This window comes from Protopterus annectens, chromosome 11.part0, assembly GCF_019279795.1.
Source record: "Protopterus annectens isolate FY-2018-M chromosome 11.part0, PAN1.0, whole genome shotgun sequence".
In the NCBI taxonomy this organism is placed as follows: Eukaryota; Metazoa; Chordata; order Ceratodontiformes; family Protopteridae; genus Protopterus; species Protopterus annectens.
In genome coordinates, this window is record NC_056745.1 from 1532630758 (window position 1) to 1532648588 (window position 17831).

The window sequence follows — 17831 nt, forward strand, 5'->3', positions numbered from 1 at the left end:
TGTAGGATGTTCAGCTGTCTGGCTCATATCTTTGGTCTGGTCCCCATAACTGTTGTGTATATGTGACAAATCAGTGGGATGATGTGAGGATTTAAGTCATTAACTAATGAGAAGCAATTGAGTCTTAGACCTGTGCTATTTCAGTCAATATATGTTAGAACCGACAGTGTTACTGCAGCAACTGTCTCAGCTTATCTACTCAAGTATTTCAGATATGTCCCTATGTTTATGGCTTTCTCCCCCCACTTTGTCAGACTTGGTCCAAAGTCATTGCACTAAGGGGTCCTGAGCAAACCTGTCAACTGGCTGGATTGTTTCAGAATGTTCATGTTTATTGCTCATATTTTTGGTCTGTTCCACAAATTATTCAAATTCCTCTGGTAAATCACAGTGATGATCAGAGAATTTCTGTCAGTAAATGATGACATGCATTTCATTGTCGGATCTCATATCCTTCTGAAAATGTATGCTGAAACAAACCTTGTTAGTCTTACAACTGTCTGCATTTCTAATGGCAATATTTAAAGTACTTCCCTACATCTGGCCCATTGTCCCCCTCATTTTGACAGCCTTTGCCCAGATGTCTTGCACTAAGAGGTTGAGAGGTATGGTTGTGAGGTATGACTGGACTGCATGTTATGTACACATATATATGTACACACACACACACACACACACATATATATATATATATATATATATATATATATATATATATATATATATATACATACACAAAATCTGAGTGATTCCACAGAACTTTTTCCCTACTGTTGAATGACTACTGAATGATATATTTAAAAAAGCATCAGACATTCCTACAGCTCAAATGGCGTAGTGGTACATTGCTCTGTCTATAATGTACAGGGTCCTGGGTTTGAGACTTGGCAGGGTGGATTGTTTTGTTGCTAGGCAGAACAGTGGTGATTAAAGCAATTTTAAGTGGGTTTGCATGAGTTTGCATAATGCTAAGTGATGCCAAGATATGGTTAGCTGTAGAGATGCTTAATCCGTTTTGGCTTCACTTAGCATTTCGCAAACTCACTTACTTGTGCTTACACCCGCACTAATCCCTTTGAAAGAAAGGAAATGGGGTTATAGGAAAGTGGTGAGAAAGGGGTACACAGAGGGAAAAACCATATGAAATGTAGCTAGGGGTGTGCAGGATGGGTGTAGGGAAAGTCCATAACTGTCCATTGGTAATACAGCAATGTCTGTGCATTTGTATGGAACATGGAGGTGAATTTGGACACTCACACCCCAGAGAGAGGGGTGAGGACAACAGAAATGTGTTGTCAAGCCAATTGGACCAGATTAAATGTGGCCAATGGACACCTGTGGGAAATAGACAGCTATGTATGGGGCGATAATATTTTTGGGGACAGATGCCCTTGTTTCTTTGTTAAGGTGAAAGTGAGGTGTTGGGGAAGGATTGTAGGTACATCTGGGGAGGTAGGTTGGGTAGGGAGACAGACAAGACAGACAAGACAGCAGACAGGGGTTGTGTATGACACATGTGGGGGGTAAACACTTTGGACGGGGAGGGTATTTGGGAATCAAGGGCCCATGAGCTCTCATACAGATACAGTGTGACTGATATCCCCACCTGCAGGCAGTCACAACTACAACTTCTCAGACATGATGGTGGCTGTACTGGGGGCTGGAGAGGAGGGGAAGCCTGCTTCTCAATGTGTGCCAGGCAGCCCTCCATCTGGTGCTGCTGGCCACCCAACTCAGAGCAGATGACACTGCACACCATACCCCAGAACTGACGGTGAATTACAGGCTCATCTCTACGCTTGCGCCCAGGTGTTGCAGGCCCTGCAAAAAATGTAGATCCAGGGTGGGTCCCAGATGTGCTGGGGCCCAGTGCCATAGCCAGATGGGGTGAGACCAAGGGAGCCCGCAGGATTTTTTGCAGGGGGGTGCAAACTCAGAGCCCCACCCACTTGGCTCTCCCCGCCCCCTGCCAACACAGCCCCGCCCAAGTCCACCCACCCCAAGCCCCGCCCACACAGCCATTCCAGTGTCCCATTACTTGGCTATTTCTCCCCATTTGCTGTAGACAATGTTCAAATCTCTGTGTGCATACTGTTTTATGCTTTAGTTCTACAATGATTACAGGCAGTTGGGTTTAATTTACAACTTTTATTTCAAATATTATAGCCGAAACACTGAGACATTTACTAAACCTAAACAAAGCAATAGTCTTACAATGAAAACAGACTTGGCATTAAAGCTTCTCTACTTTTGAAACTCACATTCAATGAAACAGCATTGAAACCCACATTCAAAGAAAATGCATCTGGCCAGTGGCAGGTTATTTACCTTTGAACTGTTTTCAAGCAATAGGCTCCTTGCACACTGTTAGGGCCATGCAAAAGTTTCGATTTACCTGATTGTATTAATTATAATATATAATTGAATTATATCCCTTGTATTATACAGCAGCACTTTTGAGTGTCTCTGCCGAAGTAAAAGTAATCTGAATAATTCCACATTAAAGATATATGAAAATAATGATGTTGTTGCTAGAAAACTGTATATTTCAGTGTTTCATCTACAAATTCAGTGCCTGCTGCCGTCAAAGAATAAATTGCCTATGTTAAATTAAAAATGGTAAGCTGGTATATTGCAATAGAAAATGGATGGCAAGCTGAAAAACAGGTTCACAGTTATTAGGCATCTCATCCAAAGGAGGACATCCTCAGGACTGCAGCATACAAATGTATGTGCTGTAGGAATAGAACCTCAAGCCTCTACATTAAGATGCAAGTATTCTACTTGTGGTGCTACTAACATAGCTTTAAAACTTTATACCACAATAGAGATACCATTTGCTAAATAAAACAGTTGCACGTTGTAAATAGACTTGGCATGAGCAGCAATAAACTTTGCTTCCCTTAAAACTCGCAGTTCCTTGAAAATGCACTTGAATTCCACCTGCTAACTCTAACTTGGGCATTTCACTTTCTCTCTCACAAACATACCACACCCATCAAGGCCTCAACCTTAGTGCAAGAAATCTGGACAAAGCCTAAAATAAATAGGGACAAATTATAAATATGGCTCTCAAACTTAGGAAATTGCAAGAGTAACAGGATTTGTGTTAGTATGCATTTTTCTAAATATGACATCTAAAACTGAAATGTCTCATTATCTAGCAACTGCAATCCTTTTAGGAGGAATATGGGGCAAAAATCTGGACATTATGCAAAAACCTGGACAGCTGAGGGGTATGCTACCTCCCTCTTGTATACACACACACACCCCAAATAATTCTGGTCAAACTTGAATTCGTTCTGGGAAGGTTGCACTGAATGGCACCGTGCTTGATCTGAAGTGGGTGAAATCCTGGTAGCCAGTGATAACTGTGATCTGAAGCTCAGCAATGTGGAGCATTAAAGCATTTTTAGCAGAGCATTGTTTCATCACTACCTATTGTGTTTGCACATAAACTGTAGTTATTTCAAACATTTGCCTTTTTTTGATTACTACAGAGTACATTTACCCACCAGAGCTGTTGTGTTTTGACTTCAAAGTGGAGCTTAACTAGTTGTTGCAGGGCTTGGCTTTTAAGTAAGGTAGCAATGCTTATTTACCATATACCATTAAAAACACCCAACTACAAGTGTACTAACACAGAGACACTGCTATAAGACACTGGTCTCCAATAAAATGTAATGAGCTTCTGAAAATACTGTAATCCTGTCCTTTTATTACAAATACTGTCATATGCATTTCAATAGCCAAGGCTTATACATTATCTAGTTATGTAAATATTCTCTGCATGGCAACAACAAAAAGGCTTTCAATGCTGGTAATTCTTTAACAATATGCTTACTAAAGCTTACTTGCATCTTAGAATCTCCGACAAGCTTACCTGATGTTCATTAAACCATGGCTACTTAAACAGAGCAACAGGGCACTGTGACAGCATGCAGTTCCTGAATAATAAGAAGCATAAATCAACAGTATAAAAATCTGATAGAAAACCAGAACATTCTGCAAAATCAAGGACAGATGAAAAGCCACGGTCATATTTGTGATCCACCTTGGATGAGGGAATACTCTGCACACTTACACTGCATAACTGTTCCTTGCCTTCCTTGGACACATCCAGAGCCACTACAATGGGGGGTGGGGTGCAATAAGTATGCCATAATTTGAAATGTCACAGTGATGACTCTGACACTCATACCTCTCAACTTCAGAGCAAGAAATCTGGACAAAGCCATACACAGAACTAGAAGTGGGACACAGGCCCAAAAATAAGGCCAATGTTTAAATATTGCTCTTATTAACTTAGATAATAGAACAGTAGTAGATCTTGCATTAGTACAAATTTTCTGAAGGGTATAAAATCTGAAACAAATGTCTGCCATTATTTTCTAACTTCAATCTTTAATGACTTGCCACTAATTTGCCAGAAAACCACAAGTTTATGAAAAATGGACCAAAATGTGATGCAAAATACCTGTCAAAAAGGGACACCTTTTAGTATTAACATTAACTTGAGCAGCTAACAGAATAAGAGCATCTACATGCATTTCTGAAATAAAAGTAATCTATAACTCTGATCATTACAGTTATATATAATTGTAAACCCTCCACATTTTCTTCCAAAATTGCCATTTTGGAGGAGGGATTATTAGAGGAGAGCAACATTTTGAGCCAAAATTGGGGACAATTGAGGGGTTTGGATATTCCTAATCTACAAAGTGATTTGCACGTACCTCTCAACCTATTAATGCAGGAAATCTGGACAAGGCCAAATATATTGGGGGAACATACAAACACTACTAAAAATTGCTCTTGTATAAACTTAAGAGTCTTGCATTAGCATGCATTTTTCTGAAGGTTATGATGTCTGAAACTCAATGTGTCATTTAGTGACTTCATTCCTAAATGATTTGCTAGAAAACCACAAATTTTATGAGGAACAAACCAAAAATAAGAAGCAAATATCTATTAATTCTGCAAAGATATGGACAACTGAGAGGTATAGTTCAATCGGGGCTGTTTGCTACCCCCCCTCACAAAATCATGGTCAAATGGAGCCCCCCCTGCATCCATTCCAATGTCCCATTCCTTGGTTATTTTGCCCCATTTACCATAAACACAGTAATGTGCATACTGCTTTACTTCTGCGATGATTTAGGATTTCATTTGAAAGTTTTATTTTGCATTTTACAGCACAAACCCTAATACATATCTGTTAAAAAAGCAATGCAGTCTCACAATGAAAATAGACTAACATTAAAACGTCTCTGCCCTTGAAACAGCATTGAAACCCACATTCAAAGAAAATACATTTTGCCAGTGGCAGATAAATATTAACTCTGGGCTGTCTTCAAAATCATAGGCCCCTCGAACATAACATACACATGCTCTTTGATACACTTTCCTGACTGTATTACATTATATTCCTTGTACAATACAATACAGTACAGTTGTTAGAGGGCATTTTAAATTTATTGTTTTGGACATTTTTCCAGTAAACAATGAAACAAAATGCATATACCAATGGCAAAACTGCCCAATTCAGAACATTTCCATCATAAAAAGTCTACTCAACCTTCTATAGTCCACCAGTATCAGTAAAAAATATGCACAATCTCTGAAGTAGTAAAATCCACATTAAAGAAATTTGTAACTAATAAAGAGGTTGCTGCTAGCAAACAACTTTATATGTCATTGTTTAATCTACAAATAAAGTGCCTGTTACCCTTGAAGAATAAATTGCCTTTGTTGCATGCAATAAAAAATGATAAGCTAGTAATACTGCAATAGGGAATGGATAGCAAACTGATAACAGGTTCATAGTTACTAGGTATCTTTACCAAAAGGACTGCAGCATCCACCCCCTTTACAACACAGCACAGTATCAGCAATGCATCTACCTACTGTGGGAGTAGAGCCCACAGCCTTCAGCATCAAAAGCAAGTACACTATCTGTTGTGCTATTAACAATGCAAACAGACTAAACATAAGCAGCACTAAACTTTTGCTCGCCTGCAGCTCTCAGCTCGTAAAATCTACTCGACACTCAGCTGTATCTCTGAACTTTGCAGCACAAGAAATCTGGAAAAAGCCAAAATTTATTGGGGGACAAAAGGCCAAAACCAGGGACACATTTTAAACATTGCTTGTATAATGTTGGAAAGTTGCTAGAATAAAATGCTGCATTACCACCATACATTTCACTGCCACGTCTTGAACCCAGGGACCCTGTGCAAAACAGTCAGAGCAACATACCACTACACAAATCAGCTGTTTTGTGAAAGAGGAAGACTGAAACTTAAATGGCTACCATTTAGTGAATTCAGTTCTCACCATAGCACAGCTGTCAACCTCTTAGCACAAAATACCTGAACAAAGCCAATAATGGGTGAATACAGCCCCAAACATTCAGTGAATTCAGTTCTCACCATAGCTCTCAACCTCTTAGCAAAAACACATGGACAAAGCCAGTAATGGGGAATATAGCCCCAAACATATTCAGTGAATTCAGTTCTTACCGTAGCTCTCAACCTTAGCACAAAACCTGGATGAAGCCAATAAATACCTGAACAAAGCCAATACTGGGTGAATACAGACCCCAAACATATTCAGTGAATTCAGTTCTTTCCATAGCTCTCAACCTTAGCACAAAACCTGGATGAAGCCAATAATGGGGATTTATTGTCATACAGGAGAGCTTCAAATAAATATTTCTTATTAGTAAGTACTATCTTGGGTGTTTATTTTAAACATATGTATTTCTACTCCTTTTCATGAATTTACAATGCATTTCTTGGAATACAGCACAATTTCCACTACAATTTCCTGTGAGACAGATAACCCTTGAGCCACTGAAGGACTTTGAGAGGCCATAGAAGGAAAGTTCATATATCAGTTTTGGTGGCAAACAAATGTCAATAGCCTTTGACACGTAAAGGAATAGAGCAGAGTCCAGAGTGCCTGAGTTTCTGTTTTGACTGACTGTGGCAGTAAAACTCGAAGGGCAGAAGCAGCGTTATGGCTGTGTTAGGCAGAAGAAATTGCAGTCTAACACATTTCAGAAGCTGTGAATGAATGCATGTTTCCAGGACTTCTCATAGTGGAGATAACAATGCTAGGGGCCTGTAGTGTATCAGGTTAGTGGAAGTTTATGTACAGGTAAGCTCATAGATTTTTTCTCAGGATTTTGATACATAGATTTTTATTTTTTTTTTTGATAGAGCTATTTATGAGAATAGACGGGGTAAGCGGTACATCTGCTGCTGTTTTGATGCATTCATAAGATAGCTGGTCAGAGGATGTAGCAGTAGTACATTTTAGACTACAGAGATTATTTTTGATGGTCAATGAGGAGACTAGTTTAAAAAGGAAGGCTCAGAAGAGTGATTTCTTACCATATTTAATACTGTATTTAGCTCATTTTCTAAGCATCCAAATGTAGGTCAGCTGATTCTTTATTCTGTATCCAAGTTTTCTAGGCTTTATCTCTGCATGGATATTTTAAGTTTTTAGTTAGCTATGAAGTAGAGTTGGCTTGTACTGTTTTTGTTCTGAGTGGGATATGTTTATTAAGGATATAGAGATAGAGCTTGTTACATTCTATGTCAGCATCTAGTTATAGTGTTTTTAAGGATGTCCCAGCTGCACCTGTGTAGAGTATTAATAAAAGCTTTTATTTGGAAGTTAGAGAGATTTTGCATGTTGTTAAAATGACGGTTCTAATGATATGGGTACTGAGTTCTGATTGCAAAGGTTGGAAATTGATTGAATAAGGTTGCAGGCAGTGCAATTGAAAAGCAAGTGCAACTGCAAGTATTTTAATAATAGTAAAAATATGTATAACTGTGTACAATGTTAGTTCCTTTCTTAGGTAGTAGTATTAAAAAATAGCAAGAAAAGACATAGCTATCATGCATTTAGTAGTAAATACACATATTTAATGGAATCTACTTTGATCCATTGATAAACCACTTAATCGCATTCCCAGTTCAGACAAACCTCACTTTAAGGAAAGCACTGACTGCCGGCATCCTTTCCCTGAGAAAGGAACCACTTGGCCACCATGACAAAAAAACCCACATGGACCAAAACTAAACCTACCAAAGTGGGAGGGGTTCAACCCCAATAAAATATTCAATTCTGAGATCGCACTTCATTGCAGAAAGGGCAAAGTTCACAATGGTGGCCAAGTGGCTCTTTTCTCAGGCAAAGGATGTCAGACATCTGTGCTTTCATTAAAGCGAAGTTTTGCTGAACTGGGAATGGGAAAGTGAGTTTCGATTAAGTGGTTTTTCGATGTATCAAAGTAGATCCATATAATGATGTACATATACATATATCCTATACTCATGACAAGGACATGGGAGAAAAAATAGCACATATTTACTAATATACAGACATAGCTTTACACATTTTCTCTCATCAGAGCAGCTGAGGTGTAAATTACTGTCCATTTTTAGCAAGTATGGACTTCCTAAGAAATGCAACTCATGATGCAGCTCAAAATGTGACGACTTTAGTCACTTACTTTATCATAAACACTCAACATGGAAGCATTTTTTAAATTAGACTTCAGGTAACAAATAAGTAAAATTCATTTGAAGTTTAGCGTAGAGGATTAAGGCTATGGGTTGATAAATATGTTTCATCCTGTGGTCCTGAGTTTGATTCTGTCAGTTTCCATTTGACTGCTCTGAACAAGACACTTAACCAGCTAGTGAACCTGAAAAGGGACAGATGTGCCTAACTAGTTTATCCAGATAAGTAACTCTATAACAAACTCCTGATTCGTACTTGCCATCCCATGTTTTTAAGTGAAAGCTGTTGTCATAAAGTCATCTTTGAATTGATGAAGATGATGAACGTTTAGCATGCAGGGCTCAGAGGATGATGATGTACACATGATGAATAGGAAGACACTGACCCTGTATCCACTGCTTGTATACTCATGGAAACATTCTGCTTCAGCTTTACAAATAAATGTACTCCCTATCCCAAAATACATCCCTCCCCAACAAAATTAACTGTATTCAGGTTATACCAGCCTTTGCCAAAACCAGAAGCAACAGTTCCATGGGTCTTGATACTAAGCATCACTTAGTCAAACCCCACATAAATCATTGTAACCTTAGCCTACTCATGAGAGCAGTGCTGTACCTAGTTCTCCTGGTGCCCTGGAACAAGAAGCCATGGCTAAATCCAGCACAGGGACTGACACACACACGCACACACACGGACACACACACGGACATACACCCTAGGCACAGTCTGGAACATCACAAAGTCACCTACCTGGATGTTAGATATGGGAATATAATGGAGGTTAAAGTAGACTAAAGTAAACAAACACAGAGCAAATATGCAGAGAAGGCAGCCTAGCCAGAAAACAGACTGCAGGACAAAGAGTTGTTGTAGCAGTACATTACCCTGTAAATCAGCATTAGCAATTGAAACAGGAATACTAAACAATTTGTCAGGAGGGAAAAATCACATTTACAAGATTATAATGAGGAAATATCAGCAAAAAATTATAAGCATAACCCCCTGACATAATAAAACAAATGCAATTGCAAGTTCATCACAGCAGCAGCTGCACTGATAACCTTAGGACAAACTAAAACTGAAAGAATAACTTTACTGCAGCATCATAATCTATGCAACACATTTTCAGCATCATTATTTGGGCACTTTTCAGTCCACTCTGCACAAAATCTCAACATATTTGTTTCTTTAAGTCAAGAATATCTGTATTCCTTCACATTATCCAGGCAGACCTTTACAAAAACTTGATTCGGAATGTGGAAGGGCTGATGCAAGCTATATAGTGTGATAACAGCTAGTTGCTGGACCCTTGAATTGTAAACCTCACTTTAATTATTTTTTTTTTTACTAACCAGAATATGTGCAATAAACTGTGGAGAAATGGTACTACAGAATATATGTACATTTCACACATGCATACATTCAAGCATGCAGGCATGGTACTACACACACACACACACACACACACACACACACACACACACACACACACACACACACACACACACACACACACCCTACCTTACTAAAGCTGCCCGTTTCAGTTCCCGCTCCACTAAAGCGTCCCATCTTCCGCCGGTTTCAGTTCCCGCTCGCTAACAAAGGGAAGGGCCCCATCTTCAGTAAAGTCCTGTAAACCGTTTCAGTTCCCGCACGATGATATCACAGACAGCATCCTCTAAACTGTTGATTTTAGTTTCCGCTTGCAAACTGCACGCGATGATGTCAGCACGCCTGCGACTGGGCTTCTTAAAGAAGAACGTCCTAAAAAAAACTTTTTTTTTTTAAATGAGAAGATTAACTTGTCAGTGGATTCCAGGGGGGTGCAAGTGCACCCCCTTGCACCTGCCTGCGGGCGCCCTTGGGTGGGACAGGTGGATCTACTGGGATCGGCCTACCCAAATGTGCTATGGTGTTGAAGCTTTCCAAGATATATTGCTTAGTCATGAACAAAACATTTCAAGATTACTTTTAAAGGCATGCATGGGTGTTCAAATTAACCCAAAACAACAGATGTGAAACACTCACATAGCAAACCGAACACATCCATAACTGGAACAACAGTAAGCCTTTTAACAGCATGCCAGTAAAAATGACAGCAACAGGCCACCAACAATGGTATTTGAACAACATATGTTAACATGCAAGTAATTAATTATATAAACAATAATGGAACACATCTCCCAACATTAGGTTTGGTAAAAACATACCCGTACTATATGACCAATAATTACTGATGCATATGAGGGGTGCGAGGGAGAAAATAAAAGTACAATAACAACTGCACTTTTGTACTGCTCAATACTGTAGAGGTCTTGCTTCACTTTACATCTACCTATGGCCTATCTATGACATGCCCATATTTTTGAGGTGGGCCATGTAGACGGCCTTCCGTACAATGGTGCCCACATGGTAGGAAACTGTCAGGTTGCTACCAACCTCAGTGCATAAGTTGCCTCACACCTGATTGCATGCTAAGTACATTATTACTGTCATACTTAGTGTGAATGACATCTGCCAGTGCAAGGGGAATGATGTCTCTCCTGGCATTCTGTTTTCAGTAATGCTTCTTGTACCAGTCAGTAATTGGGTGAGTGCCTCTTGGGTGATGATCACATCAGTAGGGGAATGTAAGACAGTGGGCAGCTTGCAAGCATCCATACACCTGGTCAGCCACAAGCACTGCTTTTGTCCTGTACCTCGGATACATAAATCTCAAACAGTAGAGGTCCCCAGACCAATCCTAGGGGAAAACTGTTGTGGATAAATCAACTATTAGAGGTGGGTTCTACTACTTTGACTGAGTGAGTACTATCATTGGGTCAGTTAGCTAACCATCTGGTAACCTACAGGTTGGTGCCTATCTGTGTAGCCGTATGTATCCTGTCCACCTGGGGTTTAGTGTGAGACGTTTGAGCTAGGTGAAGGTAGACATTGTTCCCCATCTTTCCCTCATCCCTATGTTTGTTGACCACTGCAGAAAGGTCAATCAGATTTAACAGGCCGGGCTTCCCTTTGACAATACCATGGTGTGTGGGCCCAGGCATTTTGATGTTGTCAATGTCCTTGATATTGCCTTCTATGCCTTCCATACCCTTTCAGAGCAGGCTAGTTAGGCTAATGTGCATAATATTGGCTGGGTTGGTGGATTGCTCCACCTCTGTTTATAAGGATAACAGTGGCTGTCCTCTGTGCAGATGGGATGTCACCGGTGCTCAGGCTGTGATTGACTACAGTGCAGAATGGATCTGAGAGCCCATGCCTGTGTTCATGTGGGATACAGCCAGGGATGGTATCATGCCTATGGAGACCTCTGTCATTTGACTTTGAGAGGGTAATTACAGACCTGCTTCCTGATGAGGAGGGGAGAGAGGCAGGTGCTGTACATGCACATGTGTACCACTGGGGGACAGTGAGGTGGTGTTTACACTTCACATGCCTGCAGCCAGTTGCCTGTATCTATGCCATATGTGCATGTGGTGTTATTGACCACCACTACAGAGCAGATCTGTGTGTTCTCTCTAGAACTGGAGACACATGTGTGGAAGGCCTAGTGATTTGCCTTGGTGGATGTGTCCAATTTGCACTCAAAGACAGCCTTAGGAAACATCACCTGTGCCCTTATTTGCTTGCACAGACCAAAGTGACATTGCTTACAATCACACACCTGTTCCTTTTTGACCCATCCAGCAATTTTTTCCACCTATTATGGTATTTATGTTTTGCTGCTGTCCACCACAGGCATTTACCCTACCTTGTGGGAGATGATATTGCCTATTCAGGAACTGCTGAGTCCATACATTTATGTAGGTGTCTACATAGTATTGTGGTGTGAGGCTGGACACTGCTGCTAGTTCCAACAAATGGACATTGGCTGTACAGCTACTTCTACCTGTTCTGAGGGGATTTATAGTCATTTGTGTACAGTTCATTCTGTTTGACAGTGTAAAGGGGGGGCAGGCAAGATGGTGACCTGAACAGTGATTGCTATGTGGCCAGATATTACCAAGGCGGATGGCACTGTAGGAGTTGCACAGTGGTTACTCATGTTGGTTAGGACTAAGTACATGAGATTTCCACTAGCCATAGGAGTGCTGACCTACTGATCCACTGCATTGCCACTGACAAAGCTGAGGAATCTATGTGCATTTATGTTCAGGTGGCATAGGTCATGCACACTATGTTTGGGTATTTGAAGTCACCCAGGAGCAGGGTAGGTGATTGAATCCTGACAGATTCCAGCAGGTCCCAATCGGTGTGGTGGGTGTCCATGGTCATGGATGGACACCTGTATGATTTAAGTAGGTGTTTTGTCAACTGTTAACTGCACTTGGGATGTCACCCTTGCATCATACTGTTTGGCCAGCCTGGAGGTGTGTTTGTGCATGCTAATGTTCAATACTCCACCTCCTGTGGCTTTGTGGGGCTCCATTTGGGGTTTAAATGTATGATGGGATGAGTGACCTGGCAAGTTTGGTGTGCTCTCCACAGCTAGAAAGCAGGTGTCAATGACTGCACAAATGTCAGCATCCTACAGGATGACATAAGCTTGCATTGACATGGGTTTCTTGGTGAGACACCTAGCTCCTGTTAGAGCAAGACATCTACACAAAGGCACACATCAGTGGTGGGTAAAGGCCAGTAAGTAGTGTCACTTTATGAATCTAGCTGAAACACGTTTAGTTGCCAGCAAAGACAATGTCACATTCACAGGTGTACTCTGGAGGATATGACATCTGACAATCACATATATGCTAATCTGTTATGACTTCAGTCTTTAATGGGTTGCCAGTGATGTGCCAGACAATACGCAACTATCTGCGGCATTGACTACATATATGAGGCAGACATGTGGTCAGTCTGCAAAATTCTGGAAAGTTGTCAGGTACAGGCTCAGTATATTACATACAGTTCAACACACAAATCGGCACCTGTCATGTAGTATGCACATACCATATGTACAACTCCTACATTTGTAAGACAAGCATATGTATCAGAGTAGCATTCACAGGTGACATATGAATTATTACAATATCCCAGGAAGGTGGCCTACCAGTGACACACTCAGTATTAGACAACAGAGACTCCATTAATAGTCATACATGAGCTGACCTTTGCTGGGGTGACTCAGAGGCCAGAGATGTGCTCCATGTCAATGCAGGCAGTGCAAGCGAAAAGGGCTATAGGTGCTGGACACTTCCCTCACTTGTATAGAGGAAAATATTTTTTTATTCAGGCATGTCCAAGAGTCAGCTCCCAGTGTTCTCTCCTGTCTGTCTGATGAATCTGGGCATCTTGGGGCAATATAGCAATTGCCTCATGTACACAGACAAACCTCTCCTCCTACCACGCAACACTACAACCTGTGAGAGATGCACTTATCTAGCCAAACTGGAGGTAAAGCTCTCTCCAACCAACACTGAACTTGACAGTCAAAAGGAGATGGTAAACACTTGTACCACACCACACTCATCACATAGTCCCACTAAACCTACACCACCAAAATCCACACATAGAAACACAAAAACATTCACGGAGGCTCTCAATAATAATCTGCTCAAGCAACAGAGACATGCAAAGCAGAAACACAAGCAACCTCCACCCCCAAACACAACCCAAATGACACATAGCCCACAGACTCAGTGTGCCACTCAACAACAGCCCATAAAGCAAAACAACGTACCCAACACACTAGTCAAAGGTGAGTCTATAGTCAGGCACACTGATGTCCCACTCACTAAGCTAAACAAGGAAAAGGTTACTGTCAGGTGCCTGTCAGGTGCCAGGATCTGCCACATAAGCAATGCGCTCAGGTCACTCCACAACAAGTACAAATGAGACTCTGTCATTGTCCATGTTGGGGTGAATGACCTGAGATGTACCTCCCTGGACTACATGAAGAGACATGGAAGAGCTCTCTGATTTTGTAGCCCAGGCAAGTATGACCCTAGCCCTGAGTAGCATCCTGCCATCGTCCAGAATGATACTGCAGTACAAGGAGAAAATGAATGACTTCAACAATTGGCTAAGCTTCTGGTGTCATTCGAAGGGGATCCAGTATCTGTCTACCTGGGATGACATAGTCGACAGACCACGATGCTTTGCCAGAGATGGCCTGCACCTGTCACCTCTGGGATTCTGGATACTGGCTAAGGCTCTTGCCACACCTATAGTGCCTTTTTTAGGAAAGGTTCAAATGACAAATTCACCACCGTAACAGGAACAGGCAAGCAAAAACTGAGGGTAATGCTACTCAGTGCTAGAAGTCTAAATCTCAAAATGCACTCCCTCGAGGCACTCCTTAAAATGGAGAACATCGACATCTGTGCAGTGACTGAGACCTGGTTCAAAGCTCCAGAGAGCACTTCTGCATTTCCAGGCTATAACTCATACCACACTTTTTGGCCACCTAACCTGGACCAGAACACCAAAGGCGGAGGTGTGTCCATATTCATTAAGGATATCCACACCCCCAGGCTAGTTGCTCAGCATAATGCATCCGAGGTTATCCAAGTGCAACTAACTCTGGGCAAAACTGCAATCCAAATTATAGCTTGCTACAGATCCCCCACAATGCCCCAGGATTCCCACACCGCTTTTCTTGATAAACTGGAAAATATTAGGGTTCAACCAAGCACCCTAATAATGGAGAAAACTACTCGTGTACCAACTCCTTCACTCAACTCTTCCAGGAATTCATAAATTCCAATGCCCTGGATCAACATATCCACACCCCCACCAGGGGCAAAAATATCCTAGACCTAGTCATTACCAGCATGAGTGACCGGTGTTCCACACCTGAAGTCAACTCCTCGTTGATCAGATCTGACCATAAGCTAATCACCATATATATCCACATAACGTCCCCACCCCCCATTAAGGAATCCACAGTAAAAAATTTCTCCAAAGCCAACTTCATGCTTCTTAATACAGAAGTGGAAAATTTCATGACACCCATACAGATGGTCAATACAGTTATGACTGCTGAATTCTACACAAATGCACTCTATAAGCACTTACATGAGTGCATGGATCATGCTATCCGAAACACAACCAAGACGCTATCCTCCAAAAAAAGGAAGCCAATCTGGTGGTCCCCTGCCACAAACAAATTCTACAAAAGAAGGAAGAAACTGTTGCAAAAGAGAGTAAAATCCCATGAGTGGAGGAGATCCCTGTTCAGCTTCAGTAAGAAGCTGAGATCCCTTATAAGATCCTCCAAAGCTAGCTATGAAAACAAAATTGCCACTGATTCTAGGGACAACCACAAAGCATTCTATAGCTATGTCAAAAATCAATGGCAATACACAGATCTGGTCTGAGTTACAGCACAACGGCATGAACATTACAGAACCAACTGATATTGCCAACATCCTGGCAGATAGGTTCAGTGCTATCTTTACCCCCCCCTCTCACCCCCTAAAGGGCCCATGTCTATACAGGAAAAATGTGAGCCCCTGTAATCACAACTATGCAAGTAAAAGCTGCACTCTCTAAAGCCAAAAACACAGCATCCATGGGACCGGACAACATCCCAGGATTGTGTTTTACACAAACTTCGGAATGGACTGGCTCCCCACCTAAGCACCATGTTCAATCATAGCCTCAAGCCAGGCTTTGTGCCTACTGAATGGCACACAGCAACAGTTGCCACCACTGATCCCAGGAACTATCGCCCTATTAGCCTGATGAGCCTGGTCTGAAAAACCATGGAACGTATCATCATAGAACTCATAAACAAAGACATTGGTAACATCCAAACTCTGGACCCCACCCAGTTTGGATTTGTGAAAGGCAGATCATGCCTGATGAACCTGATTGCTTTCTTTGAGGCAGTCAGAAAAGCAATAGGCGAGGGTAAGATGGTTCACACAGCCTATCTTGACCTCGACAAGGCTTTTGACACAATCCCCCATTTTGGAATTATAGCTAAATTCACCAAACTAAGTATAAATCCCTATGTCACAAGATGGGTTGCCAACTGGCTCACTGAAAGAACCCACACTGTAGAAGTTGCAGACTCCAAATCTGACTTAAAACCAGTGAGAAGTGGAGTACCACAGGGTTCAGTCCTGGGACCTCTCCTGTTTTGTATCTACTTCTCTGAAGTACAGGCTAACACAGAAAGCCTTTGGCTAATGAATATCTCAGATGACAGCAAACTAGGAGCCATAGTTGAATCCCCAAATGATGTGGACATCCTGCAGAAGGGCCTCACTGAGACAGATGCCTGGTGTCAGAGCCATGGCCTCAAGCTCAATGCCAAAAAGTGCATTGTTATCACCTTTGGTGAAAACTCTGTACCCATGAACTAACACATAAGTGGCAGTCTACTTAATGCCAAATGTGTGATAAGAGACCTTGGGACCCAGGTGGACAGAAGTCTCTCCTTTAATAATTACATTGCACCCATAGTCAGGAAATCCTTCTACGTGGTGCATGTCATCACAAAAGGGTTCTCATCCAGGAAAAAAGAGGTAATTGTTCCTCTCTACTCGACACTTATTAGACCCATTATAGAGTACAATGCCCCATTTGGAATGTACCTCACAAGACATCTGCAGCAGCTGGAAAGGCCACAGGCATACCTCATAAAGAGGATTACAGGCCTCAAACAGATGCCCTACACTGTCTGTGTCAAAAAGCTCCAGCTTTACTCCACAGCATATCGCCTACTCTGAGGTGATCTCTGCCTAACATATAAAGCTATGTCAAACCCAGAGCTGTTGGACATACTACACCTAAAGAAATCCCAATCTCTCCAAGCTCTATACTCTAGGGACCTAAACCTTGTCAGCACAATAAACTGGACATGCTGGAGGGATAGATTCCTGTCCCAGAGACTTCCTATGCTCTGGAACACGCTACCCATCTATGTCAAGCAAAGTTCCTCATTAGCACTCTCCAAGAAAAATCTTGATGAGTGGATGAGAAATAGGAAATACACCCCAGGGATCACGTCTGTGGCTCTGCTAATCAGGGACACAGGAAAATAACTTTCTTTGGTGGCATAAGCCAGAGAACATTGTTGCCTAGGCTTACTTCGACCCTTGGGCTGATAGCCTAGTACCTACTTACCTATGAACCTATGAACCTATGACAGCAGCATGTAAGTCCAGTAGGTCTTGTTGTGGCCTAGTGTTAAATGTCCCACTTGACATTATTTCATCCCCCCTTCTGCATTCCATTACAAGCTTTCATGATTGACATACCTGTTATAGTGCTCAGGAGTTTCCTCACAACAATGAAAATAGGCTTGTGTAGTCACAGTCTGTCTTTGTGTAGAT